Source organism: Equus asinus, chromosome 10 (genome assembly GCF_041296235.1).
Source record: "Equus asinus isolate D_3611 breed Donkey chromosome 10, EquAss-T2T_v2, whole genome shotgun sequence".
Classification (NCBI taxonomy): domain Eukaryota; kingdom Metazoa; phylum Chordata; class Mammalia; order Perissodactyla; family Equidae; genus Equus; species Equus asinus.
In genome coordinates this window covers 63302171-63330124 of record NC_091799.1, presented here as the reverse complement: position 1 = coordinate 63330124, position 27954 = coordinate 63302171, and the positions used below count along the sequence as shown (strand labels likewise).

The window sequence follows — 27954 nt, the reverse complement described above, 5'->3', positions numbered from 1 at the left end:
CAAGATTTTCCTTGAGGAAGAATTCCTCCCCAATATTTTTCTTATATAAACCAACCACACCCGGAATTTATTTTCTACAATTTCCAGTTTTAACTTTCTAAGTGGATTGAAAACTAAAAAACAAAAATAAAACGAACTTGCAAAGCAAATTCAGGATATTATTTTTCAAGTTTTTACAATTTTCTCTGTGATCTTTTACAGTTTTCCTGCCCACTTTTCTAGTCACTCTATCTTATGGAATCTTTCCAAAGAATTCAATATTCCTTTCACAGGAACAATAACACTCTTTCCTTTTGCACTTATGTTTCATAGATTTACACACATTTAAATTATCTAAACACAATGAGAAGGGTAACTGGCACCAACAGGTTTGCAATAAATACAACAGACTGTCATGGCACCAGCAACACAGCAGCTGGAGCAGGAAACAGGCTCCAGCAGCCTGTACTCATGATGCCTGGCATCACCCAGTCCTACACGGGGAAATGAAGAGCACAGGCTGATTGGGTCAACTGGTTAGATGTCGAGGGAACTGTATTTGTCTCAGGATAAACCACAGGCAATTGCCAACATCCAACTATTCTACTTAGAGAAATGGCAAGTGCATATGTTCAACCTAATATATACTTTTTAGTTTAAAAAATATTAACTATATTTAATGTTAAATATTTTATCTACTACCCTTTTCTTCTGTGTGTGTGAGGAAGACTGGACCTGAGCTATCATCTGTTGCCAATCTTCCTCTTTTTGCTTGAGGAAGATTAGCCCTGAGCTAACATCCGTGGCAATCTTTCCCTATTTTTTGTATGTGGGATGCTGCCACAGCATGGCTTGATGCGCAGTGTATAGGTCTGTGCCTGGGATCTGAACCCGTGAACCTCGGGCTGCCACAGTGGAGTTCATGAACTTAACCACTACACCACCCGGCAGCCCCTCTACTACTCATTTTTTCCTCCCTTTGAACAATGAATAGTGGTTCTCCCAACTTTATTTTTAAAATTCCATTCCACATTTTTTCAGGAACTCACACTAAGCTACTGAATAATCAGTAATTTGACTCAGGTTTCCCAAGAATGTTATTTCTACCTTCTTTCTTTCTTCAAGTTAGTCACAGCTGTTAGAATTTCAAAGAAAAGGCTGAAGGCTTGAGCATGTGCCTTCTAGCTAAGTGAATGATAAACAGTAGAGGGATAAAAATGTGAGGTCAGTATTAGTTTGTCTTTTTGCTTCTGAGACATAAATCTTTTTGGCCCACAGGATCCAGCACAGCACTGTCTGCCTGGAGAAGGCAGGAAAAAGACAGGCAAGAAGGGAAGTGGGCAGAGAGGCCCCAGGACAGACTTAGGATGAGTTGCCCTTAAATACAAGTTCCCTTTACTGTTGTTCTGTCCTGTTTTGTCACTTAATGATAATAAACTAACAAATAAATCACAAATATGCTATTAAGACAAAACCCAGAAATTTGGGACAGAAAGGAAGAAGGAAGGCGGGTCTGTATTTAGATGAGGGACTGCTAGCCAAAGCCTCTTTTTCTAGCTCTCCCATTTCTACCACTACCTAAAAAGTCTAAGTCAGGTTTATGTTTATGGTTGCTCTTATGCCCTCAAAAACTATCCTATGATAGCAGAGCCCTAGTGTCTCTTATACCCTCTAAAATACCAACCCACAGGATCAATGTGCAGAGTGGAAAGAGCCCAGACGTTGTACTTACACCTGGGGTTAACTCCAGCTGCATCTCTAACAGTGCACGCTGAGCTCCCTCTGCTTTCCTCGCCCGAACACCCTTCTGCACTTTCCTGCACTCATGTGTACTATGAGAATTATGGTGCAGGTCTTGCTGGCTTCAGAAGATTCACGAGAAAAACGCATGTACAGTGCCTCATTGCAACTATCACTGATCTAAAAATGCTGAAGCTTTTCACCTCGCAATTGTCAACAAAAGACTTTTTAAAACTTAATTGCAGACTTAAAACTGGGTTTTCCACCCCTCACTCCATTTTTCCACTGCCCTAACTCCCACTCTTTCTTCTTTGGGCTCAGGAGGATGACTCTGTCCAATTCCCTCTGTTTGGCTTCCCAAGGCCTGGTCTGTGTTAGTTACGGTTTACGACATTGTACTGTACCTGTTTACCTGTCCAACTTACACAACCTGGACTGGCTTTAGCAGCCTGCCAACCACTTTGCCTGACAAAGCTGATAGTCAAAATTTTGTTGAATATACAAATTCTATAACTCCCTAATTTGGCTAGGCTTCACTCTATTACCTCACATGAGAGGCGACAAGGGAACTGGGCTGCTGGTGCTCAGGGCCTGCCTGGCTGCTTCTCCAGAAGGATGAGGGTTTGTCCCTAATATCACCGATGTACATGCCATATGATATATGATAACTTAGTCCAACTGAATAACAGTCTGTTTAGAAATACGAATGATGGCGTGCCTACTTCTATCATCAACAAAAAAGATAATTTTACTTGCCAAAGTAATAATATGTGCTCCTAATATAGCTAAATCAATTACAAATAATTGGAAATCTCCATTGTTGTAGAAGACCAATTTTATCAAGCACCAGATTTGCATTAGTTTTCAACTTCTTCGTAACTTGTGAGTGGTCTCAACTGGATGAGTCACAGAAACACATCTAAGATAAGTTTCTCTCTAAAAGTGTTCTTTTAGCATGCTTCCTTCCATGCTATGTGATGTGTATTATTGAAATTCAAGGTTATCTCTCAATTTAACATGCTACCATATTTACAAAAGCTCCAAAATTATTTATATCATGAATAGCATTCTTCCCCATGCTAAAACTGATGTTTGCATGTGTAGCACACAAAGGAGAATAAAGAAATACACCAGGAAAAGTCCTATTTCTTCAACTCAACCAGAAACTATTTGAGGACAGAGGCCTTCTTTTACCTACATTCCAATGTCTAGCATAGTCCCTGTTGTGGGTTGAACTGTGTGCCCCCAAAAAGATCTTGTGACATCTTAAGCCCCAGTACCTCAGAATGTGACGTTATTTGGAAATTGGGTTTTTGCAGCTGTGATTGTTAAGATGAGGTGATACTAGAGTAGGGTGGGCCTTAATTCCATATGACTGGTGTCCTTATAAGAAAATTACCATGTAAAGATACAGAGACACAGAGGGAGCGCTATGTGAAGACCGAGTCAGATACTGCAACACAGCGTCTACAAGCCAAGGATTGCCACTGTCACCAGAAACTAGGAGAAAGGCATGGAACAGGTGCTCCTTCAAAGCCTTCAGGAGGAATCAACACTGTGGACACCCTGATTTCAGCTTTCTAGCTTGCATAACTATGAGACAATAAATTTCTGTTGTTTTTAGCCAACCAGTTTATGATCCTTTGTTACAGGAGCCCTAGGAAACTGGCACAGCACCAAACATGCAGAAGTTTAATAATACTGTTCATATTGAATTGAATTGCTGTTACTTCACAGACAGAAAAAAGTAGGCACAACACATCCATTCTATTTTTAAAATTTCTTTTAGAAATCAGACGATGTGTGTTAAGAACCATAAAAATGGTCATACTTGTTGACAAAGTAATTCTACTTCTCAAACACTATCATAAAGAAACAAACCCCAATTTGTTAAAAGATATATGTGCAAAAGTTAAGTATTACTGTAACGTAGCTTGTTTATAAATTGTTTCTAATATACCCGACCAACAAGAGAGGATTAGTTAAGTAAATCACATTACAATTACTGGAATAAAATGCAAACAATAGCAGTTCTGGAAATTATATAAGATGAAAAATGCTTATTGTCTGTTATATGGAAAACACAAAATACCAAAATTCTATATGAAGTATGATGTAGGAAAACAGGCATAGAAAAAAAGGAGAGAGACAAAGGTAAACGGCAAAATACTCATTGTAGAGTTATGCTCAGTGGGTCAGAACCCTCTTCTTGGCTCCCTAATCTCACCATTTGGGTACCTCTTCCCATTCTTTTTTCTCCTCACCTCAAATCTCTCCAGGCACAAGAAATTCCTTCTTGACAATGCCTCTCAGGATTAGCCCAGGCCCACACCAGCTTATACAGAGGTTTCTGGGAAAAGATTCCTATTCGGTCTGTCTGCAGTCTCATCCAACTCTCATATGTACTGCCAGAATAAGACAGTCATTCCACAGCTAAATATATCTCCGATGGTAGTCTCTTCATTTATGTTTTATGTACTTTTATGTATGTGTTATATTTTTCAATAAAAATGGGGTTTTTGGGGTAACTTTCTGTGGTTTCATATCTTGTCTGGCTAAGATAAGGTGAGGACTCGTGGTTCTCTGCGAACGTGGTCCTACCTCACCACACTGCTCAATGTAATGTTTCTCACAGATAACTGGCTTCCTACCCACAGCCATGGAGTTAGCAAAGGCTTTTCTTCCCTTCTTCCCCAGTGCCTGCCAGCTCCCAAGTCTACCAGTGCAAACTCCTTAACAGCCTGTAAAAGCTGCCTTAAAACTTTCAAAAAGTTTCCCATCATCATCAAACTCACCCCATCTCTGCTACCTTAATTCACATTGCATCATATTCTGCAAACACTTATCAAGCAACTACTAGTTGTAGGGCCTGAAGATTTAATGTCCTAAGTTGTTTACAATCTTTTTGCAGACATCGAACATTTAGGAAAGAACACAGCCAACGGGAGAAAACGACATATAATAAACAATAAATGAGTGTTCAAGGGTGGGGAAGAGCGAGAGTGGTGAAGACAAGACAGAGAGGGGGTGAGACTGATGAAGGCTAGAAGGAGGAGACAAGGGAAAAGCTGAATAGATTTCGTGATGGGCAGAGGGGAGATGCAAGACAGGACCACTGAGATTTGCACCTGGGTGACTAGGATAATGGTGGGGACACTGACAGAAATGATGTCACCTAGAAATGCTTTGGGGCAAAGCAAAGCAAGTCCAAATGGAACATTACAAAGTGCACTGACAGATGCCACACTTAAACTGAGTAAGATACATGGAAAGCACGGAATCTTAAGGTGGACAAGTAGCTGGAGTAACAAAGTTCTATAAAATCTGAAGAAAAAGAAAAAAACCTAAACCAGTACAAAGCCAGACAAGAAGAAAAAGAGGGACCTGGGAATGACAGCCTGGTCAATGATGCTTGAAACAGCACAAGACTTCAAGGAAAAGAAGGAAGAACAGAACTCCAGGTGAGGCAGTACGCACAGAGCTTAGCCCCGGCGCTGACCCAGAGCCCGTGTTGGAACCCCTCCTGCTCCTGATTATGAGTGTGCCTTTGGGCAAGTTACTGTGTCTCAGTTTCCTCATTACTAAAATGAGGATAATATTATCATCTACCTCACATGATCGTTGCGAGGATTAAGAGTTAACACAAGTTTTTAGAACAGTGCCTGACACAGAAGCACTCAATAAATTTCCACCATTGGGGGGAATAGAATTTTTTAGTTCTCGGTGACCTTGGCGAGAACAATTTCTTGTCAGTAGCAGGAGCAGTAACTACAAAGTAAGGGAATTAATAAGCAAGTGAGCGGTAGGAAGGCGGAGGCAGCCACAAAGTATCGATGACTCGTTCACAGCAGTGAAACAATAACAGCGAGCAGTGAAATAAAGGGTAACCTGCGAGTCTACCGTTAAAGGAAAAGCCTTTCCAAGGGAAAATCTCAGCGAGAGGGAAAAGGCTTGGCTCGCCCAAACTATTCTTCAAGCAGTGTGGGACTTGTTTCCCCCACTGCACAAGGAGCTGGACAGGGGTAGAGGCCGGATCCTTCCTGTCCCAGTTCCCCGGGGAGCTCCAAAGAGCTCTGTCCCGCATCCGGTAAGTTTGAATCAGCGCTGACCGATTAGGGGAGAGAAAGGCCCATTTCCTAACTAAATGATACCTTGGAACAGAAAACAACAGGCTTTGCCACTTCCATCTCTGGCACGACCTGTTCTACGGCTCTGTACTCATCACTCTCCTCCGCCGCCAGCAGTAGCCGCCGGGACAGGATGCAGCTCCGGGAGGCAAGGAGGCAGCGCCCCAAGTTCTTTCCGGCCTCTCGGACACAAGAGCGCCCCAGAGGGGAAGGAAGCTGCAAGGAAGGGGCTCGGGAACTCTGAGGGGTGGCTCGCGAGGCCAGAGCCCGGAGCTGGCGAAGTGACCTCGGCGGCCAAGGTCGAGCAGGTCCTTGTCTCTCCCAGTCCCCCCGGCGAGCACCTTTGCCCTCCGCCGGAACAGCAGGGCCTGAGCCCGCGGGAGCGCTCGGGGAGGGTCAGCGCCCCGGGGCGGCCGGGGACCAGCGTCCCTTTGGGATGCTGCGGGCGGCGGGGGGGCTGCCCGGGGGGCGCAGGTGAGCGCGGCGGCCCCGCCCTCCGGCGGGAAGGGCCTTTGCCCCCGAAGCGGCACCCGGTGGGGCGAGAACTTCCGAAGCGCGTGCCCGGAGCGCCCGGAGGGCCTGGCCGGGCTCCCCGAGGCTCCCGCACGGGAGCCCACTTCCCGCGCGCCGCGCCCGAGTCCCTCCATCCCGCCGCCCCCGAGCCCCCGCTCTCGGGGTCTCTCTCCCTCCCCTCATCTCTTCTCCTCCACGACCCCCGAAAAGTTTGGCCGCGGCCCCCGGCCCGGAGCCCCGCACTCACCCCGCGGGCAGCGGAGCCGAAGCGCCCCGCGCGCGGAGCAGAGGGCGGCGGCGGGCGGTGGCGCGAGCGCGCGGCTCCTCACAGCGGCCCCTGCTGCCCGGGCCGCAGACCGCGCCGAACAAGGGGAGGCCGCCGCCGCCGCCGCCGCCGGGTCACCTGCCCGCTCTCCCACCCCGCCGCGTGACGCCGCTCAGCGCCGCCCCGGCCCGCCCGCCGTCGCCCCCGCAGTCGCCAGGTACCCGCGAGGGGCGGGAGGGAGGAGCGGCGAGCGGCGCCCCACCTCCGCCCCCCGCGCCAGGCGCGGCCTGGGAGGGGACTGCCGGCCGCTCGGGGAGGTCGGGCTGGCCCGTGCGCGCATCTCCTTTCTTTCTGAGCGCAAGTGCCATCACCTGAGGTCATCTCGAGTGACAGAAATAGGGGGAAAACTGTCATCATGCATGACTCAGGAACGAGTTGTAGAAAAATGTGAAATGAGAAAAAGCTGGCCGAGGACGAGGCTTGTGACGGAGAGGGAGACAAAAGGGAGTCCCTGCTCCTGAAAAGACTATTCGAAGGGTTAATTCGCATCTAAAATGGAGGCCAGACCCAACCATGACGAGAAGCCCAATTTGGGTCAGCTCCATCGCCTGCTTATTAAGAAACTGGAGAATTGCTGCAAATATTGAGAAGTGGACGGGCTTTTAGAGCAAGGAACAGCATATTGTGTAAAATCTAAGTTAACTTTTTTCCTGGTTAGTAGCAGCAACTGCTGCAGGGGACGAAGTCTGGCATACTAGTTTCTCCTCGTCTACTGTAGTCTGGGGAGTCAGTCGGGTGAGGATGAATGTTAGGCGTGTGTATGCGCGCTCCATTGTTTTTCAACTCACTTGACCTTGTGTCTGGTTAGGATCCTCTTAACCGCTGTTGGGTTTTGGAATCGTGGCGTCAATAGCTGGAAGGCACAATGAGAATCCAAAGAGGTTACTTCCTCAGGGAGCAAAACAGAACGGGAATTGAGTTGTCTTCTGGGAACCTGAAAAATAACCTGAGGGGCTGCAGTCATAACCCAAACGCCCCACGAACGTGGCCTGTGGGTTTGTGCTGAGTTTTAAGACTGGGGAGGGTGCGGAGGGAGAAGAACGCTCAGTGGGCCAGAAGCTCTGGCTAATCTTACTACCCTGAACAAGAGATTTTAAAGGTTTTTATGTAAAGCTTAGAGAGCCCACATAGTAGCCACTGAAAGGAAAGCAAAAAGCATGAAATTTCAAATTTAAAAGAATCTGGAAGTCAAGGAAACTAGAGATTTCTCCTTCTTTTTAGATAAACTTTGCTTTCATAATAAAAACAGGTCGTTTAGTAGATTTGGGGAATCCTTTGGGAATTGGAGACCATTGCTTAAAGATATTTGCCTTTGAGTCTGCTATCTACCTATTTATATATATTTGTGAAATTTCACATATGCAGAAAGTCAAATAGATTTAGTCATTTAACACACAGTTATTGAGTGCTACTGGTGTTCCAGGCCCTGGAGGCTCAACAGTCAACAAAACAAACTCCAAAAGAAATCCTCTGTTCTCACGGAGTGTATATTCATTTTAGTTGGGGATAACAGACCATAGGTGAGTAAACATCTGTTCGTCTATGGTCTGTAAAATATGTAGTGTTTGTGTTGTGTAAATGCTGTGAAGAAAAATAAAGAAGGGAAAGGCTTTTGGAGGTGGGGAGTTGCAATGTTAAAGTGGTTAGGGAAGATCTCAATAGAAGGAGGCATTTGAGCCAAAATTTTAAGAGGTGAGGTGGCAAGCCTCTGCATCTATCTGGATTAACAGCGTTCCAGTCAGTGGGAACAGCAAACCCAAAGGCCCTGGGGCATGAGTACGCCTGCAATGTTCATTTTCATAGAATAGCAAAGAGGCCAGAGTGGTTGAACTGGAGTGAGTGGGGACATTAATAATAAATGAAGTCAAAGAGTTAAGGGAAGCATTTTGAGTAGAGAAGTGACATCATCTGACTGAAATTTACAAAAGAAATACCCTGGCAGCTTTTTTGAGATAGGTTGGGGATGGGATGGGGGGAGTGGGGTGGGGCAGAGGCTCTTGGAAAATCCAGATGAGAGAGAAAAGTGTCTTGGACCAGGTCAGTAGTAGTGAAAGGTGGTCAAAAATTTCAAAAATATGTTCTGAAGGTAATAGCAGGATTTCCCAAGAATCTGATGTGGGTTGTGTGAGAAAAAAAGGTCGAGAATGACTCTAGGGTGTTTGCCTTGATCAATGGGAAGGGGGGAGTTGCCGTTTACTCAGAAGAGGAAGACCGTGAGAGAAGAAAGTTGGGAGGGGCGCAGTCAGGAATTGTTTGGGAGACTGCGTTAATTTAAGATGCCTATTAGATATCCAAATGGGAATGTCAAGTAGGCACTTGGTTATACCAGTCTGCAGGGGAGGAGAGAGGTCTGGGCTGGCGATGTAAATTTGAGAGAAGTCAGCTTCCACATGATATTTAATGGCCTGAGAATGGCCAAGAGCACCAAGAGTGAGACTAGAGAAGAGGTTTCAGTACTGAGTCCTGGGGCGCTCCAGTAGTAAGTGGTCAGGGAATGGGGAAGAACCAGTAAACAGAACTATCTGAGAAGGAATGGTCCTGAGGTTGGAGTAAAGTCAGGAGAGTGAGGTTTCCTGGAAGGCAAGTGTGTTGGTCAGCTAATACTGCAACAAGGATTCGCTCCAAAGTTCAGTAGCTCATAGCAATATTCTTGTTCCCATGCCCATGAGTCAGCAAGTTGGTTGCAGATCTGTTGGATTATTGTTCAGCTGAGTGCCTCTGCTTTAGGTTGCAGGTTGAGCTTAAGTCTCTTCCACTGCATTTGTTCTGGAGCCCAGACTCAAGAGGCAGCAGTCACCGGGAGAAGGTGTTCTCATGGTAGATAACCAGGTTCAAGAGCCAATCCCAGACCCACAAGCTTTTGGGGCCTCTGCTCGAATCACTGAAGCATATTTAAGGCCTCTGCTCACATCCGGTTGGCTAATATTCCCATTGGCTAGAGTGTGTCAATAGCCAAATCCAGCATCAGGTGGGTAGAGAAGCATATTCAACCCATAGTGGAAGGGTGAGGAGAATAAGTATTTGCTGAACAATAGTCCAGACTTTTATTACAGCAAGGGAAGAAAGTATTTCAAGGTGAAGTAATCACCTGTGTCAAATGCCAGAAACTGACTGTTGATTGACAATATGGAAGTGTAGGGGAGGAAGACATTTCCTCTACTCTCTCTGGGTTCTTCTGGTCAGAGAACGAATTAAATTCATATGAGACAGAATAGCAGGAGATAAATTAAACACAGCTTTATAACATGTATACATGGGAGAGGCTCAGGCAAGCTGAGCAACTCGCCAAAATGGCTGAAGCCACCACCTTAAATATCATCTTCAGCTAATGACAAAGGAGGATGTTGGGGGTGTAGGGGGAGTCATCATGGGAGATTACCACACAAATACAGTAAACAAATGCAGATTTAAGTCCTTGCCTTTGGCATTGATTAAGAGTTTCTAGAGATAAGGTCATCCCCTTTCTTCCTCCTGGTACAGAGAGGGAGACAACTTTACAGATGGAGATTTCTTTTCCAATGTAAATATCTCTTACAAAGGGTAAGTAAATTCTACTTTTCAGTTGCTTTCCTGTCTGCAAAGTAACCAGCCCCAAATAATCATCATGCCAAAGAGACATGTCTTGGGGTGGCCAATTCCAGGCCCCCACAGAAGTCATTGGTTCACCATGACAAGGTCAAGTTTGGTGGAATGGAAGGAGTGAAAACCTGAATGGAATGAGTTTCAAGAGAAGGGAAGAGAGAAATTGGAGAAAACAGGTTGAGACAACTCTATCAAGGATTTTTGTGGTAAAGAAATGAGGTAATGGCAAGAAGGGGAATTGGGTCCAGAGAGTTTTTTTTTTTAAAGAAAGATGGCATTTAAAGTGTGTTTGTATGCTTTGGAAAAATTTGGTAGAGAAGGAAAAACTGATAATGCTGGAAAGAGAGGGCAACTGTTGTTGTGATATCCTTGAGTATGTGAGAGGAGTGGGATGTCGTGCGCAGGTAGAGCATTTGGCCTTAGATCTGACCATGCACATTCACCCATAGGTCACAGAGGGAAGGTGGAGCTATGGGCACACACTGGAGGAGGTGGGAGCTTGCGTTCGTAGATTGTCTTAGGTTAGGTTCCCCAGGGGCAGACCTGAGTCAGGAAGTTGTGTGCAAATGATTTATTGAGGTCAGTTAAGGAATCCAAGAGGATCTGAGTGAAACAATAACATTGTCCACTATGCAAATGTTAATAATTTTCCAAATGTGGCTTATGTATTTTTTTGAAGAAATAAAACCTTACAGTTAAATCTCTACTCTAACCTAATCTCTTTCTTTCTCCCAAAGGTATCCTGAAGTAGCTGTGTATTATTTTCATGCATGTGTTTATTCTTTATTATGTATATATCTATCTCAATAGATACTGTAATTTTGTATATGGTTAAATTTTATGTAAATAGTATCATATTATATGTATTCTTCCATAAATTTGTTTTTTAGTCAACACTTTTCTTTGAGATTTATTCATGTTGATACATGCAGATTTTGTTCACTCATTTAATTAGTATATAGTATTCTATTTTATAACTAAACCATTTATCTATTTGCCTGTTAATGAACAAAATTGAGTTAGTTCAATTTTTCCCTTATGGAGACAATGTGGCAATGAATATATGAGTAAATATTTTTTTGTACACATGTAGAAAAATTTATAGGATTTATCCTTAGAATTGCTGGTCATGGAATAGATTGCTCTGGTCTATGGACATTTGCTATTTTTTGGCTGCCCTGTATCTGAACCCTTTTCCTATATTTGAGGAAGTTCCTATTATAAGACTTTGCAAGAGGCAGAGTTCCACCTCCCATTGGAGAAGGTGAAAATGCATGATACTCACTTCGCCAGCGCCTTGGGCACCTAGAGCGCAGGCTTGTAACGGAGGATGGCCTAAGTAGATAACCCCACTCTCTGCCCCCACCCCAGATTCTGAAGTTGAAGCTAGCGAAGAAGTTGTGTTTGCTAGTGGCTCCATTGGCTCCCTAGACTGGTTCACTGGCATAAATTTAGCTCTGATTTGTCAGCAAAGCCTCCCTTTGTTCCTACCTTTTCCAAGCCTCTTATCCAGCCTTTGTGGAGAGTCTGTAATCTCAATATTTTTTCAATAAACACCTTTCTGTTTAAATTAGTCAGTTAGCTTCTATTGCTTGCAACTGAGGACCTGACTGACTGACTTTGCTAAGTGGTGCCAAGCTACACTCCCACCATATGGTATAATAATAGTTCCCATTTCCCTAAATCCTTGCCAACATTTGGTGTTTTCAGACCTTATATTTTTGCCAGTGTGATGGGTGTGAAATGGTTTCTCATTGTTGTTTTAATATACATTTTCAGGATTACTAGTGATACTGAACATCTTTTCATACTTTTTTAGCCATTGAGATGTCTTCTTTGAATTGCTTTTTCATGTCATTTGCTTATTTTTACATAGAGATATTTATATTTTTCTTGTCAATTTGTGCTAATTTTGTCAGTTATGTATTTTACAATATCTTTTCTCAATCTAGGGCTTATATTTTAATTTAATGAGGATTTTTCCTTTTTTAAAAAACTTTTTTTTTTAAAGATTGGCGCCTGAGCTAACAACTGTTGCCAATCTTTTTTTTTTTCCCTGCTTTTTCTCCCCAAATCCCCTCAGTATACAGTTGTATATTTTAGTTGTGGGTCCTTTTAGTTGTGGCACATGGGGCCGCCTCAACATGGCCTAATGAGGGGTGCCATGTCCACACCCAGGATCCGAACTGGTGAAACCCTGGGCCACCGAAGCGGAGCGCATGAACTTAGCTGCTCAGCCATGGGGCCGGCCCCATAGTGAGGATTTTTCTTATTCTTAAATTTTAAAATTTTTAATGTGGTTAAGTTTATCAATATTTTTCCTGTGCTGTGTGCTTTTTGCTTCTTATATAAAAAATATTTCCTTTTTCTGATGTCCTAAATATACTCATTTTTGTTTTCTAAAAGTTTGTCTTGTTAAATTTAGATCTTTAATCCATCTGGAATTGTTTTTAAATGATTATTTTGGAACAGGTAATACATTCACATGCCTTTCATTTCAAAAAGGCAAATAGTGAAAAATCTCCCTCCACCTCTTCTCCCATCATGCCTTCCTGATATATTTCCAGAGGTTAAAAAAAATTTTTTTAAACATGAGCATATTCTTCTTGTTTCTGTCTTTTTAAGAAATAAAAATAGTAAATACTATACACATTGTTGTGCACCTATTTTTTTCACTAAACAGTATACCTAGAGATACTTCCATAAAACCTTATTTATTCATCTCCTACATTCTACCATAACTTATTTCACCAGTTCCCTGGTTAAATTGATAAACACTTAGATTGTTTGTATCCTGTGATGTAAATATCAATAACCAATACATGCACAGTATGTGGCTGGTACTGTTGTAAGTACTATTTACATAGATTAACTCATCTAATCCTCATGTTACCCCAAAGAGATAGACACTATTATTACCCGCATTTTACAGATGAAGGAAGGAGGCACGAAGGGCTTTAATAACTTACCCAAGGACGCAATGCTAATAAGTGGTGAAGCGAGGATTTAAAGCCAGGCAGTTAGGCTCTAGCATTCACGTTCTTAACCACAAGCAGTGCTACAATGAATAAGTGCACGCACTAAGTAACTTCCTAGAAGTGGAAGTGCTGGTTCAGAGGATAAGAACATTGGTAATTGTGATGGTATTGCCAAATTGCCCTTTATATAGGCTTGAACTAATTTACACTCCTGCCGTCAATGTCTAGAAATGTCTTTTCTCCCCCATACCCTTACCAACTTTGTGTTATCAAATGTTTGGCTGTTTGTCAGTTTGATAAATGCAATACGGAATGTTGCTGTGGTTCCCATTTGTGTTTCCCGTGAGTGAGACTGAGCATCTGTCTCATAGGTTTAAAAACCATTTGTATTTCCGTTTCTGTAAACTGTTTCTACTCTCCACTTTTCTATTAGGTTGTAGCTTTTTTTTTTTCCTTATCAATTTCTAGGAGGCCTTAATATATATGGAGGGAGACTAGCCCTTTGCTGTGATGTGAGTGGAGGTATCCCGTCCCTGTTTGTTAAGATCTCACATGTATTCCTTTGTGTCTAAGCTCGGTTCTATTCCATTGCTTATTTGTCTTGCTTGGGATTTTCTTTCTCTTTTACTCTTCTGTGTAAACTTTAAAAGCAGCTTTCTTTCTTTTTTTTCAATGAAAAGCTATGGGAGGATTTTGATTTGAATTGTCCTAAAGTTTAAAGATTTATTTAGAGAGAATTGCCACCTTTAGGATATTGAGGTGACCCATCCATGAACATGATATTATTTCTCTAGTTACGTAAATCCTCTCTGTCTTTTAATAAAGTTTTAATTTTTCTCTGTATTGTATAGATAAAAATCTAATATTTTATTAGATTTATTCCTAGGAACCTTATAATTATTTCTGCTGTTATAAATGGTATTTGTGGTTTTAAATTATACTTTCTAATTGTGAATATAAGAGTTATTAATTTTTGTGTAATGACTGTGTATCCTTCCTCTTTACTAAACTCTTCTTTTAGTAATTTGTCTGTAGAATACCTTTGATTTTCTATTGAGACAATAATATCTCCTGTGAATAATTACAATTTTATTTCTTTTCAGTATTTTTCATTCTTTGAGAGAAGCCTGAGTCTTTCCTGGTAACTTCTTACTCTGTGTCAGTCTGTTATGGATTTCACTTTTACCAGTGATTCTCAAGCTTTACTGAGAGTCAAAATCATTGGGATGTTGCTAAAATGCATTTCCCTAGAAACATATCACCAGAGATGCTGATTTAGTAGGTCTGGATACTGGGCCAAAGAATCTGCGTTTTAACGGACGCTATATGATTCTGATCTAGTTGTCAAGAGAGCTGCAGTTTGAGAAACATCTTACCTGTAAGCTGTCTCTTTGGATGTTTGTTATTGCCTCCCCAACTAAATTAAAAACCTCTGAGGGCAGACAATTTATTGGCTCTCTCTTTCCATCTTTTGTGCCTTGAATAGTAGCCTACAAACAGTAGCTGCTAATTAAGTGTGCAGATGGTGAAAAGGAATTTAGAAAAGTTGTTGGAAGTACTTTGTGTGAGCTTGCTATTTAAATGCTTTAAAATGTTTTTCTATATGCATTGTGTATACATTTAAATAATATCATTGATATCATTAGAGGAAGAACATGAATGCAGTGTGATAGGTACATTGACTGAGTACCAACCATCACCACATCTTGTGTCTATACCTCAATGTGTCTACACCCTACCAAGCTTAATGGCTTCATCTCTTTTTGGCATTGAAAATGCGAACTATGAGTTTCAGATGAATCATTTTCTTTTTGGTGTCCTTCTGTTCATATATCTAAGATTTATGTAAAATTTATATCCCTGAGATAAGCAAGATGTGGAATGAGAACATCCCTTAAATTATCATAATGATCAGAATTGTAATTCCTATAAACCCCAGTCATTTGAAAATGTTAATAAAAATGGCTTTCAAGTGTGAAGGATTGTCACTTACTGTGATTAGGACATTAACTTTGATTAATCTGATTTCCAATGTTATGAAACTGCTTTCTGTACCAACTATATTATCTGAAAGTAAGGTGCAGCAGTTTATTTTCTTTATTCAATCAATTTACCTTGATATCACAAAGTCCTGTGAGGGCTAAATCTAAATAATATTTAATCAAAATTCTCATATATAACATTTCATGATTAAGTGCTTTTCAAATGGATAGAACTATCATAATTTATATCTTTTTGAATGACTAAATATATCATCAAGAAAAGCTATATGTTAATGATGTAATTGAAACAATATGACGAACCATTAAGAAAACACAAAAAAAATTTACACTTTAAAGCTTTATTTAGCTGTCATGACTTTTTTGGAATTTGTTAGCATATACTGTATATGCAGTGTATGTTAATCTAAGTTTTATGTAATGGCTAACTGATGTTCATGGTACCGCATAGGTTTACTTAAGAATTCAGCAGGTAGAGGCTCTGTCTTTGTGAAGAGTTACATTTGTACTAGTCTAATTTTAATAATCAAATTAATGTTTAAAAAAAACAGATTTTGGGAGCTGGCCCCGTGGTGTAGTGGTTGAGTTCGGTGCTCTCTGCTTCATTGGCCCCGGTTCAGATCCTGGGCATGGACTGACACCACTCATCAGCCATGCTGTAGTGGCATCCCACATACAAAATAAAGGAAGATTGGCACAGGTGTTAGCTCAGGGCTAATCTTCCTCAGCAAAATAAAAACAAAAACCCACAGACTTTTGGGCCCCTCCAATGGTGGTCTGGCCCTGCCTTGGATAGTTATGAAATAACCAATGCTAAGAATCTTGATAAGTTTCATCTCTCTCTCTTTTTTACTTTTAACATTGCATATCTTTTTTCTCTGAGACATACCTGCTACTGAAGAGATTACCTATATAATTTGTTACCCATTCAGGATGATTGGATAATCACTTAATTTTTGTGAAAAGTTTATCAATTTGAGGTAAGAGGAGAAACTGAGGACAGTTTTATTAATAGGGTAGCACATAAGATTTTGTAAAAACATTAGATTTTTAAATACTGTATGATACACTGTTTTAAAATTTTTTGTAGCTTTTGCCATATTTCCAGAAGACTGCTTTTGTAATAAAATTGTAACAAGTAAGCAGAAAGAGGAACCAGGGGTTATGTTTTATAAACAATATGTGTGAACCTTTGTTACCAACAAGAAGCTCAAAATAATCAAATTGTCTTTACTTCTCTACAGAATGTAGCCTTTGATGGAAACCTGCATTTTAAACTGTTACTGGAATGTTTTTATTTTACAGTTTAAGGTATATTTTCAAAACAATATATCCTGTGGGTGTAATCTCTAGTCAATTAATCAATGTTTACAGATAATGTGGCATAATTGATGGTGGGGGCCAGCTCTGAAAATTAGACCAAACGGAGATGGGCATATATGTGTTAGAGACTGAACTCCTAAGTGAAGAAAAGAGATTGTGAATTGCTTTATGTTATCCATGTTTTCTTTTCTTTGGCACAGATCCTGAAGAGCTGACTCTGCGCATGGATGCAGAGTATAAGTTGTGGCATATCCCCTGAAGCAAAATTTGTGAGTCAGTTTGTTACTTCGTTCATTTCGGCTTCTTTCTTCTAGACGAGGCTGAAAAATTAGACTTGTTCGGAAAGCTTAAAGAGTTATGGTAGGTGAGTGAAAACAGTGGCGGCCACACAAATAGCCAGCTCCTTATAATTTAAAATCTGCAAAGGAATTAGCTCTTGGTGCACTGAAGAAAGGAGTCTTGGTGACAGACATGGGTAGAAATGAAGAGCATGCCCATTCACAGTTGTAGCGGAAGATAGCTGCTAGTCACTAGGTCTGCTTCCTCTTCCTCCTGGGCACACAGCTGGGCTTTATTTCCCAGCCTTCCTTGCAGTGTTGGTGTGGCCATGTGATAGAGTTCTGGCCAATGGAGTTTGAGCAGAAGTGCTTGGCACTTCCAGGCCTGGCTCATTCACACTTACCAAGTGAGATCCTTTCTACTCTTTCTCCTGCAGCATAAGGAATCTTTATGTTGAATGTGATGGAGCCGCATAATGGAGGGATCCTGAGTTCTCCAATTATCATTGGAAGGAGAGGGATTTTTTATGAGCTGTAAACAAATACATATTGCATTAAGTCTCAGAAATTTCGTAGTTCATCTGTTACCACAGTTAGCCTGCCGCAACTGATAGAACAGGATAGGACTGTCAGTAAAGGATTTTATTTCTTACCCTGTAGAAAGCAGGAAATGGTCACCCCTTCCTTTGGCCTCTCTTTGGTATTTGCTGGTTAAGACCTGGCAACTTCTTTAGCATTCTTCCTTAATGGACAGGTTTTCCTAACCTCACTTGGTTGTTGCAATAGCCCCCTAACCAGCTCTTTGCTTCTGCCGTTGCCCCGCTCTGTGGTCTACTATCAAAACAGACTGGAGTGTTCTCATGTCACTCGTCTCAAAACTCTCTAAGCTTTCCATTTGTTTCAGAGAAAAAGCTGAAGTCTTCGCAATGGCCTGTAAGACGGTTTGCGATCTGCACCTCCCCTCGTTACTTCTCCGTCCTTGTCCCCCAGCACTCTCCCTTCTGCTTACTCTGATCTAGCTGCACAGATTTCCTTGCTGTTTTTTGAACATGGCGGGCATGCTCTTGCCATAGGGCTTCTGTGTCTGTTCCCTCTGCCTAGAATGTTCTCCTCCCAGATACCCACATGGCTTCCTCTTCGGGTCTTTGTTCAGAGAGGCCTTTTCTGAGCACACTATTTATAACTATAACTCCTTACATTCCCTGTCCCTCTTCCCTGTATTATTTTTCTCCATAGCACTTAGTACTCTCTAATATACTGTACAAAGTTTCTTTTTAATATTGTTCATTGTCTGTCCCTTTCTACCCCCTCGTTAAAATGAAAGTTCCATGAGGAAGGATTTTTGATTTTTTGTTAAATTGCCAGCCTAGAGTAGTTCTTGGCAAATAATAAATAATAGATAAATTTTTGTAAATGACTAATGCTATTATATAGATAAGCATAGTGTGCCAAAGAAGCACTAAAGAGATTTAAACTGGATCTGGCAGGGAAAAATTTTCTAGAGAAACTTACTCTTCTTCCAGGACTGGAAGCTGACGTAGTTGTTGAGAACATGAGTCAATGATCACTTTTTAGTGCTCATATTAGCTGACCTGTCAATATTATTTGACACAGTTGATCACTGTCTTCTTGAAATGCTGTCTTCACTTGACATTCTGGGTACCACACTTGCTGGCTGTTCTCCTACCTTCCTGGCCGTTCCTTCTGAGGGTCTTCAGCAGGTTACCCCTCATCTCCCGACCCCTGAATGTTAGAGTGCCCCAGGGTTCAGCCTTGGTTCTTTTCTCATCTCTCTACACCCATTCCTCAGGTGATCTGAACTAATCTCAGAGTTTTAAATGCCATCTATATACTCATTACTCCCAAGGTGTGTCTCCAGCTTATTTCTTTTTCCTGAACTCCAGACCCTATATCTAGGTGCCTGCTGGGCCTCTCCTCTTGGATATCTAGTAAGTATCTCAAATTTAAATGACCACAATAGAGCCTCTGATATTTACCCCTTCCCTTGTGCCCCTGCCTCATGTAATGGCAACTCTGTCTTTTGGTTGCTCAGGCCAAAAACCTTGGAGTCATCTTTAATTCTTCTCTTCCTCTCTGCCAACTCTACCTTCAAAATATATCCAAAACCGCTTCTCACCATTCCCGTCATCCCTTGAGGTGCCACTATCATCCTTTGCTTGGATTATAGTATTCTCTTTAATGGTTTCTTTGCTCCTGCTTGTTGCTGCTCTTCAGCCAATCCCTGTATTGACAACAGAGTGATCCTATTAAAACCTAAGTCAGATCATGTCTCTCTCCTGCTTAAAACCTTCCAGTGGCTTCCCACATCCCCTTCAGTTCCCATAGCCCCTTCAGGGACCCACAAGGCCCTTCTTAACCTGACATCATTTCCAACCGTTATCTCCCTAATCCCTCTTCTCCATTGGGCTGTCTTTCTGATCCTCGATATTCCATGTATGCTCCTGCATCAGGGCCTTTGCACTTGGTATTCTTTGTCTGCATTGTTCTTTCCCCAGATGTCTGCATAGCTAACTGCCTCACTTGTTTCAGCTCATTACTCAAAATTCATCTTTTTCAGTGATGTTTTTCTTGGTGTCCTATCTAAAATTTTAGTGTTTTTTCCTCCTTCCACTTCTCATTCCCTTTCTTTTTTTTTCTCCTTTGCACTTTTCAATAATAAACATAATAAAAATATTTCAATGGAAATGTTTGAGCATAGCAAAGGATTTAGTTTGTTTTGTTCACTGGTACATAGTTGGTGCTCAACTTGTTATGAATGAATGGATCAATGGATTAATTTGAGCTGGTAAAACTGTTGCCCTAGTGAGTAAGAGTCCTTTCAACCCCAGGAAGATTTAAAATTTAAGAAGATTCTAAAAGGGATCGAACTCATAGTGTTGATACTTTCACCTTAAATGTAGGAATAAGTTCATAATTACTGCAGTAGATAACTTATGAGTGTTTAGGGTTTAAAATCTTAGTGATGTTTATGGGAATCTGGCATATCAGAGAATTTGACAGATTAGGTTTATTCCATTCAGATTCCATTTTGAATTGTATAATTGAATTCAGATTCGTGATTTAAAAATGAAAGATATAAACATTTTAAATGTTTATAATCAGTATTAAATGCTTGAAATGAGAAGTTAAGTTTTATTGTATTTATAGGTTTAATTTATTAGATTGATGAGTTTAAATTTTTGGAAGTTTTGCATATTCATTTGTCTGATAAGGCATTTGGAGCGCTTAAAAACATCAAATATTAAAATTATCAATGTAGTTTAAAGGAATTTGAATATGTTTGTCAATAGGACTTATGGTTTAAGAGAAACTGAGTTCTACAGTGAGATACCACTTCACACTAATATGGCTGTAATAAAAAAGACAGACAGTAACAAATATTGGCAAGAATGTGGAGAAATTGAAATTAGAACTCTCATACATTGCTGGTGGGAATGTAAAGTGGTGTAGGCACTTTGTAAAGCAGTTCAGTAGGTCTTCAAAAAGTAAAACACAGAGTTGACATATGACCTAGCAATTCCACTTCTAGATATACAACCAAGAGAATTGAAAACATATATTCACATAAAAACGTATACACAGATGTTCATAGTACCGTTACTCATAATAACCAAAAATGGAAATAATCCAAATGACCATCAACTAATAAGTTGATAGATATAATATGGTATAGCCATTCAATGGAATATTATTTGTCAGTGAATAAGGAATGAAGTACTGATACGTGCTACATCATGAATGCATCTTGAAAACATTTTTCTGATTAAAAGAAGCTTGTCACTAAGGACCACATATAGTAGGATCCATTCATATGAAATGTCCAGAAGAGGAAAATCTACAGAGACAGACTCTATAGAGGTTGCCTAGGGCTAGGAATTTTGGGGGGAATATGGGAAGTGACTGCTAATGGGCATGGGGTTTCCTTTTGAGGTGTTGAAAATGTTCTGGAATTAGTGGTGATGCTTGCACAACTTTGAAAATATACTAAAACACACTGAATTGTATGCTTTAAAAGGGTGATTTTTTTTAATGGTATGTGAACTATATCTCAATAAAAAAAGAAAGAGAAGTTGATATTTTTAACTTTAGTTTATTGAATATGCTATGCTTACATAAAATTTACTAGATTTACAAGTAGAATAACAAGATTTATAAGATCAATTCACTGTATTAAATAAAACAAGCCTCCAAATTTGCAAATTTACTGTTAATTTTAAGCCCAATCGTAAAAATGCAAAAACGTCTTAAAAATGTTAATTTGAAGGCAAGCTTGTTTTGAGTAACTCATTGATTTGCTGACAGTTCTAAGGAGAGTAGTTAGGAGGAAAGAGAGAGGAGAGTATATAAATACAAAACAGTACAACAGGCTTTATGTTAAATATACTTATATTAAATATTAAAGAAACACACCAGCTTTTTAACAATGTTGATCAAAATATCTTCTTGAAAAATGCTAGCTTTAAAACTCTTCCCTATATTAAACAAAAGCATCTCTGCTTCCCTTTGTTTTTTGATTTGCCTTTTAGAGCCACAGATACATCTGACCTTTATACTGTAGGACTGTTCTTCAGATTTTAAAAGATAGTTGTCATGTCCATAGCAGGCCGCCTTTTCTCTGAGTTAAATGATTCCTGGTCCCTTTGGCCATTTTCACGTGACTTTCATGTGACTCATTTTCATGTGACTGCCATGATGGAAATGTGAGTATTGCAAGGAATTAGAAACCAACCACAATACTACAGGTGAAATGATTTTCCCTTGTTTGTGAATATTATATGTTTATTAAGGTAAATTAACAGAATGCTGGCTTGTTGTATTAGGTTTCTAGTTAACCACCAGATTTTGCTTCATAGTTGTGAAGTTTACCTCATTTTGCAATTGGTGTTTGAGGCTCGTGTCAAGAATGCATTCTGCTGCAAGTAACAGACAGCCTAAAGAGAGGCTTAAATAGATAGGGGGTTATTTTTCTCACACGATAAGAAGAGCAGAGATGAAAATTGCTGGTGCGATGTTCGTTCAGTGACCTAACAATGTCAAACCATTTTATTTTGCCATTCTCTTGGCCTTTCTTGTGTGATTGTCCCCTAGGGCCACAACTCAAATATCACAGCTGATAGTGAAGGCAGGATGAAGGGAGAAAAAGAAAGGGAGATGCCAGTTGTCTCTGCCTCTTCAGAAATGCAAAAGCTTCCCAGAGAACTCCTTGTAGACTTCTACTACTGTGTCTCAACCGGAAGGGTGTCACCTGGCCATTCTAAATTGTAAAGGATGTGGGAAAAGTGAGTATTTAGCTGGATACATTGATTCCCCAAGCAGAACGTGGGTTTATCGGGAAGAAGGAAGGGGGAATAGATATTGAGTAGACAAAGAACGGTGTCTGCCTTAGGTCCTCAATGTAGGATTTGACATTTTCAATTTGAATTGGTTGAATTTGGCATATGATTCATTCCAAGCTGTTGAAGTAATTTTGGATCCTATGTCTGTCATCCATATCTGTCATCCCTCCTAGCTTAGTGTCATCTGCAAATATCACTACTGCCATTAATGTCCTTATTCAGGATCTGCTACTGAACAAAACGGGGCTGAGAATGGAGCTCTTTGGCTCTGGATATTTTGTGATAAAAATTTGGAGATAAAGCTTGGCATTTACAAGGTCCTCAATAAAACTTGTTGAATTAGGGCCTGGCCCTGTGGCCGAGTGGTTAAGTTCTCGCGTTCTGCTTCGGCGGCCCAGGGTTTTGCCAGTTCAGATCCTGGGCCAGACATGGCACAGCTCATCAGGCCATGCTGAGGCGGCATCCCATGTAGCACAACCAGAGGCACTCACAACTAGAATATACAACTATGTACTGGGGGGCTTTGAGGAGAAGAAGAAGAAAGAAGGAAAAAGACAAAAAAAGAAGATTGGCAACAGTTGTTAGCTCTGGTACCAATCTTTAAGGAAAAAAACAAAACTTGTTGAATTAATAAAAGTTTTATAATCATGACATATACCTAGAAATTGTTTTCTAGATTGGTTTAATTGCCAAGCTGTTTTAGTTCCCTGAGCAACACGGGCTGTTGGTTTATCTTGAATCATTTCATTTCTTTTTTTTTTTTTTCCTCTCCAAAGCCCCAGTGCATAGTTGTATATCCTAGTTATAGGTCATTCTAGTTCTTCAATGTGGGCTGCTGCCACAGAATGGCTTGACGAGTGGTGTGTAGGTCTGTGCCCAGGATCTGAACCTGCGAACCCCGGGCCACTGAAACAGAGCGTGCAAATTTAACCACTTGGCCATCAGGCTGGCCCCTTCCTCTTCTTCTTCTTCTTCTTCTTTTTGAACATGGAATGCTTCACAAATTTGTGTGTTGTCCTTGCACAAGGGCCATGCTAATCTTCTCTATATGTATAGTTGTTCTCCCGTATCTTTTTTTTTTTGGTCAACAGTAATTGATCTCCCAGTTTTTGGCTAAATACATGGTCACTTAAAGACCCAGCTTCTAGTGCCGGCCCTGTGGCTGAGTGGTTGGGTTCGCGTGCTCCACTTTGGCGGCCCAGGGTTTTGCCAGTTCAGATCCTAGGCGTGGACATGGCACTGCTCATCAAGCCTTGCTGAGGCGGCATCCCACATGCTACAACTAGAAGGACCCACAACTAAAAACATACAACTATGTACCGGGGGGCTTTGGGGAGAAAAAGGACAAATAAAGTCTTTAAAAAAACAAAAAAGACGCGGCTTCCTTTTCAGTTAGGTGTGACCAGGAGTTCTGGCGATAGAATGTCAGTGAAAGTGGTGTGTGAAACTTCTCAGAAGGGTCCTCAAAGGGAGGGAGCATGCCATCTTCTTCCTTTTTGTTTTTCTTGTTGGGTGGAATGTGCATGTAATGGCTGGAGCAATCACGTTGAATCACAAGAGGGCAGCTGCTGACAGAGGGTGCAAGAGCAGTAAGATAAAGCTAGTGCCTAGTTTCCTAGTGCTCTTGGAACTAGCATACCAGCTGAGGACCGCCTTCTGGACTTTTATCAAAAGAAAAGCATTTATATTTTATTTAAGCTAAGTTATTTTGGGTTTTTAGGGAAACCTGATCTAATTCTTAAAAGCTGCTGCCATTGGGCGGGTATTCTCCAGTTTATCACAATTCCCACCACTACCTTGTTTCTCTAACATGGACTAGGAGTTGCCTTTTATTATCACATCATACTGTTTTTCTCTCCAGTAAAAACAGGAAAATGGAAGACTGACGCAGCCATGTGTTTCAAGAGAAGGAGAAGAGCGTATTGTGGAAGTAGAGACTGTTCCTACACGACTATCACACATGACTTAAGAAGCTGTTATGAAACCAACAGCAATAAGAAGTATAACCAGAATAGCAAAGACATGTTAATGACAAACAAGGAAAAAACTTAACGGACTGAACACAAGGGGAATTACAGCAGTGACAATGGTGTAACATGTGTTAAGTAAACAAAATTTTCTTGGCATGAAAACCTTTCACCAATGATGGGTTTATAGAAAGGGCGATTGCAGCAGAAATTGCATCCTCAGCAGAAACCAGCATTTGCAAATAAAAGTTTAACCAGGTAAAATATTTCTTAGCATGTTGAAACTAGAGTGAAGGGACTTATAGTACAAATTTGCATGAAAATGTTAAATCATTTATAGTTTTTCCCCTCCAGCCTATGAGAGTATAGATATAAGATATATGTATCACCGGGTTAGCTACAGTCATTTGTGGTGCCTGGAAGGTTTTAAGTATTTGAATAGCTTTTGAACGTTGTGCCAGTGATGGCCATATCAGGAGATTATTTTTGTGTGTTGAGTGAAGTGGGTAAACGGCTGCGGGATGTGCTCCACCAAGTCAGTGCTAAGACTGGGCTTGTTTTACAAAACTTAAACCCATGCTGGCAATTTGCACAAGTCATACAATGTATGTTTATTTCATAATTCAGTGGGAATCACATTTAACTGAAAGCAAGAGAACATGTCTTGAAGGTGGCAATGAATACTATGAGATGGATGTGCTGCTATGCTTTGAACAATACTTAATGAGTTGTATGCACAATAGAGGCAGTGTGAGACTAAAGAGATTTTTCTTTGGATGTTTATAAGAAATTGGTTTTTGTTATCTAAAGAAAGTGTTAGCTGAACTCATTAGTGAAGATTTAGTCAGATTGGATCTCTGGTTGACCTTATATACACTCTATTTCTCTACAAGTGTGTTCACAACCAGTTACACAAATGAAGCATTCATTTTATTCATCTAATTTCTAACCAAATTGTGCCTTTGGGAAACTCACTTAACCAGGAAAAATCTAGCCTACTTTCATATGCAGACATCATTTTCCAGAAATTTAAGTGGTGACTACCCCTTGTGGAACTAAGAATTGAATTCTAAAAAAGTTATTTGATTTCAAAATTTATAAAAATGGACTAACTTGGATAAATTTTCCTTTTCTTAACTAATATTGATAATATGAATAAAGAGCTAAAAAGTGGAAGTTAGCATACTGAAGTGTAGTTCTGAAAACTAACCATGAACTGAATTCTGTAAATAACTCAGATATTTTAAATATGCAATAAAATTGAGCAAGGAATCTATGTTTTGGAAAAACCACATCTGTGAAAAAGTTTTACATTATTAATTTGAATAAAATTAATATTGCTCCCAGATGACGCAGATGAAAAATGTCACATTTCTCTGGTTCAAGATAAAAAAATAATGAATTATAGAAGAAAAACACAATAACCAAAATACTTATTTTTAATTTGTTATTTGAATGTTACATCATAAAATTTAATCCCTAATACTGTATATTTATGTCACATGCTTGTACCAAAGTACAATCAAGGATATGATGATAATTCTCATATTTGATTCTTGTTACCCCCACCCCTTCACTCATTTACCATGTTTTCTTGCCCTTTATGAGCATGTGAGATTGTGAGTCCTCATCTTGCCTTTCCTGCATTCCTCCTGAGTACAAAGATAATCAATGACCTGAAATGTATAAAATTTCCAGAAATATTTGTCCTTTTTCCATAGTAGGGGGACACAAGAGAAGAAAGCTCAGAACTTGGAACCAAAGGCAATGGAGAAATTCAGTCCAACCATAGTGTTACCAGGTGGGAGTGGGCTAGAGCTGGAGAAGACCACATAGAGAAATCTGAACTCGAGGTTTCATAAAGCTCCCCTAATTTTGTTCAACTATTGAGATTCACAAGGTAAGTCCCCAGTACAGCAACAGCCCTATGAAAGATTCAGGGAGGATCTATGTTGGCTGTACAGGCCAATAGCAACCCTGAGAATAGGACCCTTCGCCATTTTGTGAGAAGAAAGACTACGAGATTAATGTCAAACCTGTTAGTAACTAATATTGAATAACTCTTAAAACTTTGTACATAGTAAATTACAAAATAACACAATCAGTTAAGCACTTTATCATTTGCAAATTGTGAGTAGAATTGTTGTTTCGCGGTTAAGTGCTTGGTAATGATGTCGTTCACTAATTAATTCAGTATACATACGAGATATATTTTTTGCATCTTCTATTTGCCAAGCAGTGTTCTAGGTGCTGAGGATGCAGCAGTAAACAAAATAGACAAAATCCCTGCCCTCATACTGTGTACATTCTAGAGGAGAGAGAAGGACAAAATAAATAAGCAGACCATGTCCTGAGGAGGTGAAATTTGAGAGAATTTTGATAAGAGCTCAGAGCCCAATAATCTTGAGATTTTAAGTAATAAGAATTCTATTAGCGGAACAATTCTTATATGTCAGAACTTTATTTCATTTATCCTTACAACTCTGTAGGGTGTATTTTATTCCCTTTCCACAAATGAAGAAACTAGCTCAGGGAGACTAAGTAACTTGATAAATCAAACACCTAATCAGTGGCCGTTCCATAATAATTTGGATGGAAACTTTAAAAGTTTTAGTTTAGTAGAAGAAGATGGGCATGGATGTTAGCTCAGGGCCAGTCTTCCTCAGCAAAAAGAGGAGGATTGGCAGTAGTTAGCTCAGGCTAATCTTCCTCAAAAAAAAAAAAAGTTTTAGGCAAAACAGCATGTTCATTCCATTAGAATTTGAGTTTTCATTCAGTATAAGATAATTCATGAGACTTTTCTTTTTTCTTGCAGGGGAAGATTTGCCCTAAGCTAACATCTGTTGCCAATCTTCCTCCTTTTTTCTTCCTTTCTGCCCCCACAAGCCCCAGTACATAGTTGTGTATAGTTGTAAATTCTTCTAGTTCTTCTATGTGAGCTGCTGCCACAGCATGGCTACTGACAGGCAACTGGTATGGTTCCACACCTGAGAACTCAACCCGCACCACTGAAGCAGAGCACACCAAACTCTAACCCTTAGGCCGTCAGGGCTGGCTCTCATTAAACTTTTATAAAGACACCACCTTTGCCTTCAATTAATCTTAAATATAAACCTCTACTTATTTATGTATTTCATACAGTGAATACCATTTTTAAATGCTTTCTAAATATTACAATGTGTGGTTTTGGAGCAGGAATGAATTTAACAATTTTATATTCCAGTTTTCTACCACCTTCCTTTTTTTTAGCTAATGAGAAAAAGAAATTAAAAAAATATTATTCGAATTCACTTGTTTACTTGGTAGTAAAACTAAGATTAAGACTCAGGTTTTTTGATTTCCAGTCTATTGTTTATTATTTATTTCTTTATGAAACCATTACGCTTGTTTTTTAATGTTATAATGATTGTCACTGAGTTATTTTTAATACCTTTTTTTCACAGTAATTACTGAAATTCTGACAAAATTTTTCACATATAATATATGTAGAAAACATTAAATTAGTATGATAAAAATAGTTAATAGTTCAATTCACAAAGTCTTATTAGGAGTATTATTTCCTCACGTTAGCGCAGCTTTCACAGTATGCTTACACATTCACAGAACAGTGGATGATGCCTCTGTACGGGGGGGAAGAGAAGCTGGAGAGCTGAGTGTGAGCCACCCGGGAAATGGTAGCTCTCTTGCTTCTGCTGGTGCTTGAACAGAAAGGTGTTAACAGGCCCTAATTTAGTGCTGTTGCTAACTCTTGCCACAAAGGCAGCAACATCCTCAAATACAGGAGC

The 27954-nt window shown here is 40.3% G+C and overlaps 1 protein-coding gene, 1 long non-coding RNA gene and 1 pseudogene across 7 annotated transcripts in view; 1 reads left to right on the top strand and 2 right to left on the bottom strand.

The window, feature by feature from the left end:
* Positions 1 to 6809, bottom strand: part of ELOVL7 (ELOVL fatty acid elongase 7) — an 85402-nt gene extending 78593 nt beyond the window's left edge. Inside the window, exon 1 of one of the 3 annotated variants that reach the window (XM_044772059.2) lies at positions 6607 to 6809. The gene's annotated coding sequence lies outside the window, so the exon portion shown is untranslated. Of the gene's footprint in view, positions 1 to 5870; positions 6038 to 6606 lie in introns of those variants that run through there. The other 2 variants (XM_044772071.2, XM_014831037.3) reach the window with 2 other exon arrangements.
* On the top strand, positions 5881 to 27426 carry LOC106824628 (uncharacterized). 4 transcript variants are annotated; one of them, XR_011506460.1, is made up of 4 exons: positions 5881 to 6154; positions 16768 to 16931; positions 21955 to 22145; positions 24064 to 25557. It is a non-coding gene; the product is annotated as an uncharacterized lncRNA (long non-coding RNA). The 4 variants fall into 4 exon arrangements; XR_011506461.1 differs by having other exon boundaries at positions 6008 to 6145; XR_011506459.1 differs by lacking the exon at positions 5881 to 6154 and adding an exon at positions 6687 to 6841 and having other exon boundaries at positions 16768 to 16836; positions 24064 to 27426.
* On the bottom strand, positions 23184 to 23257 carry LOC123288375 (U6 spliceosomal RNA; annotated as a pseudogene).
* Positions 27427 to 27954: the final 528 nt, after the last annotated feature.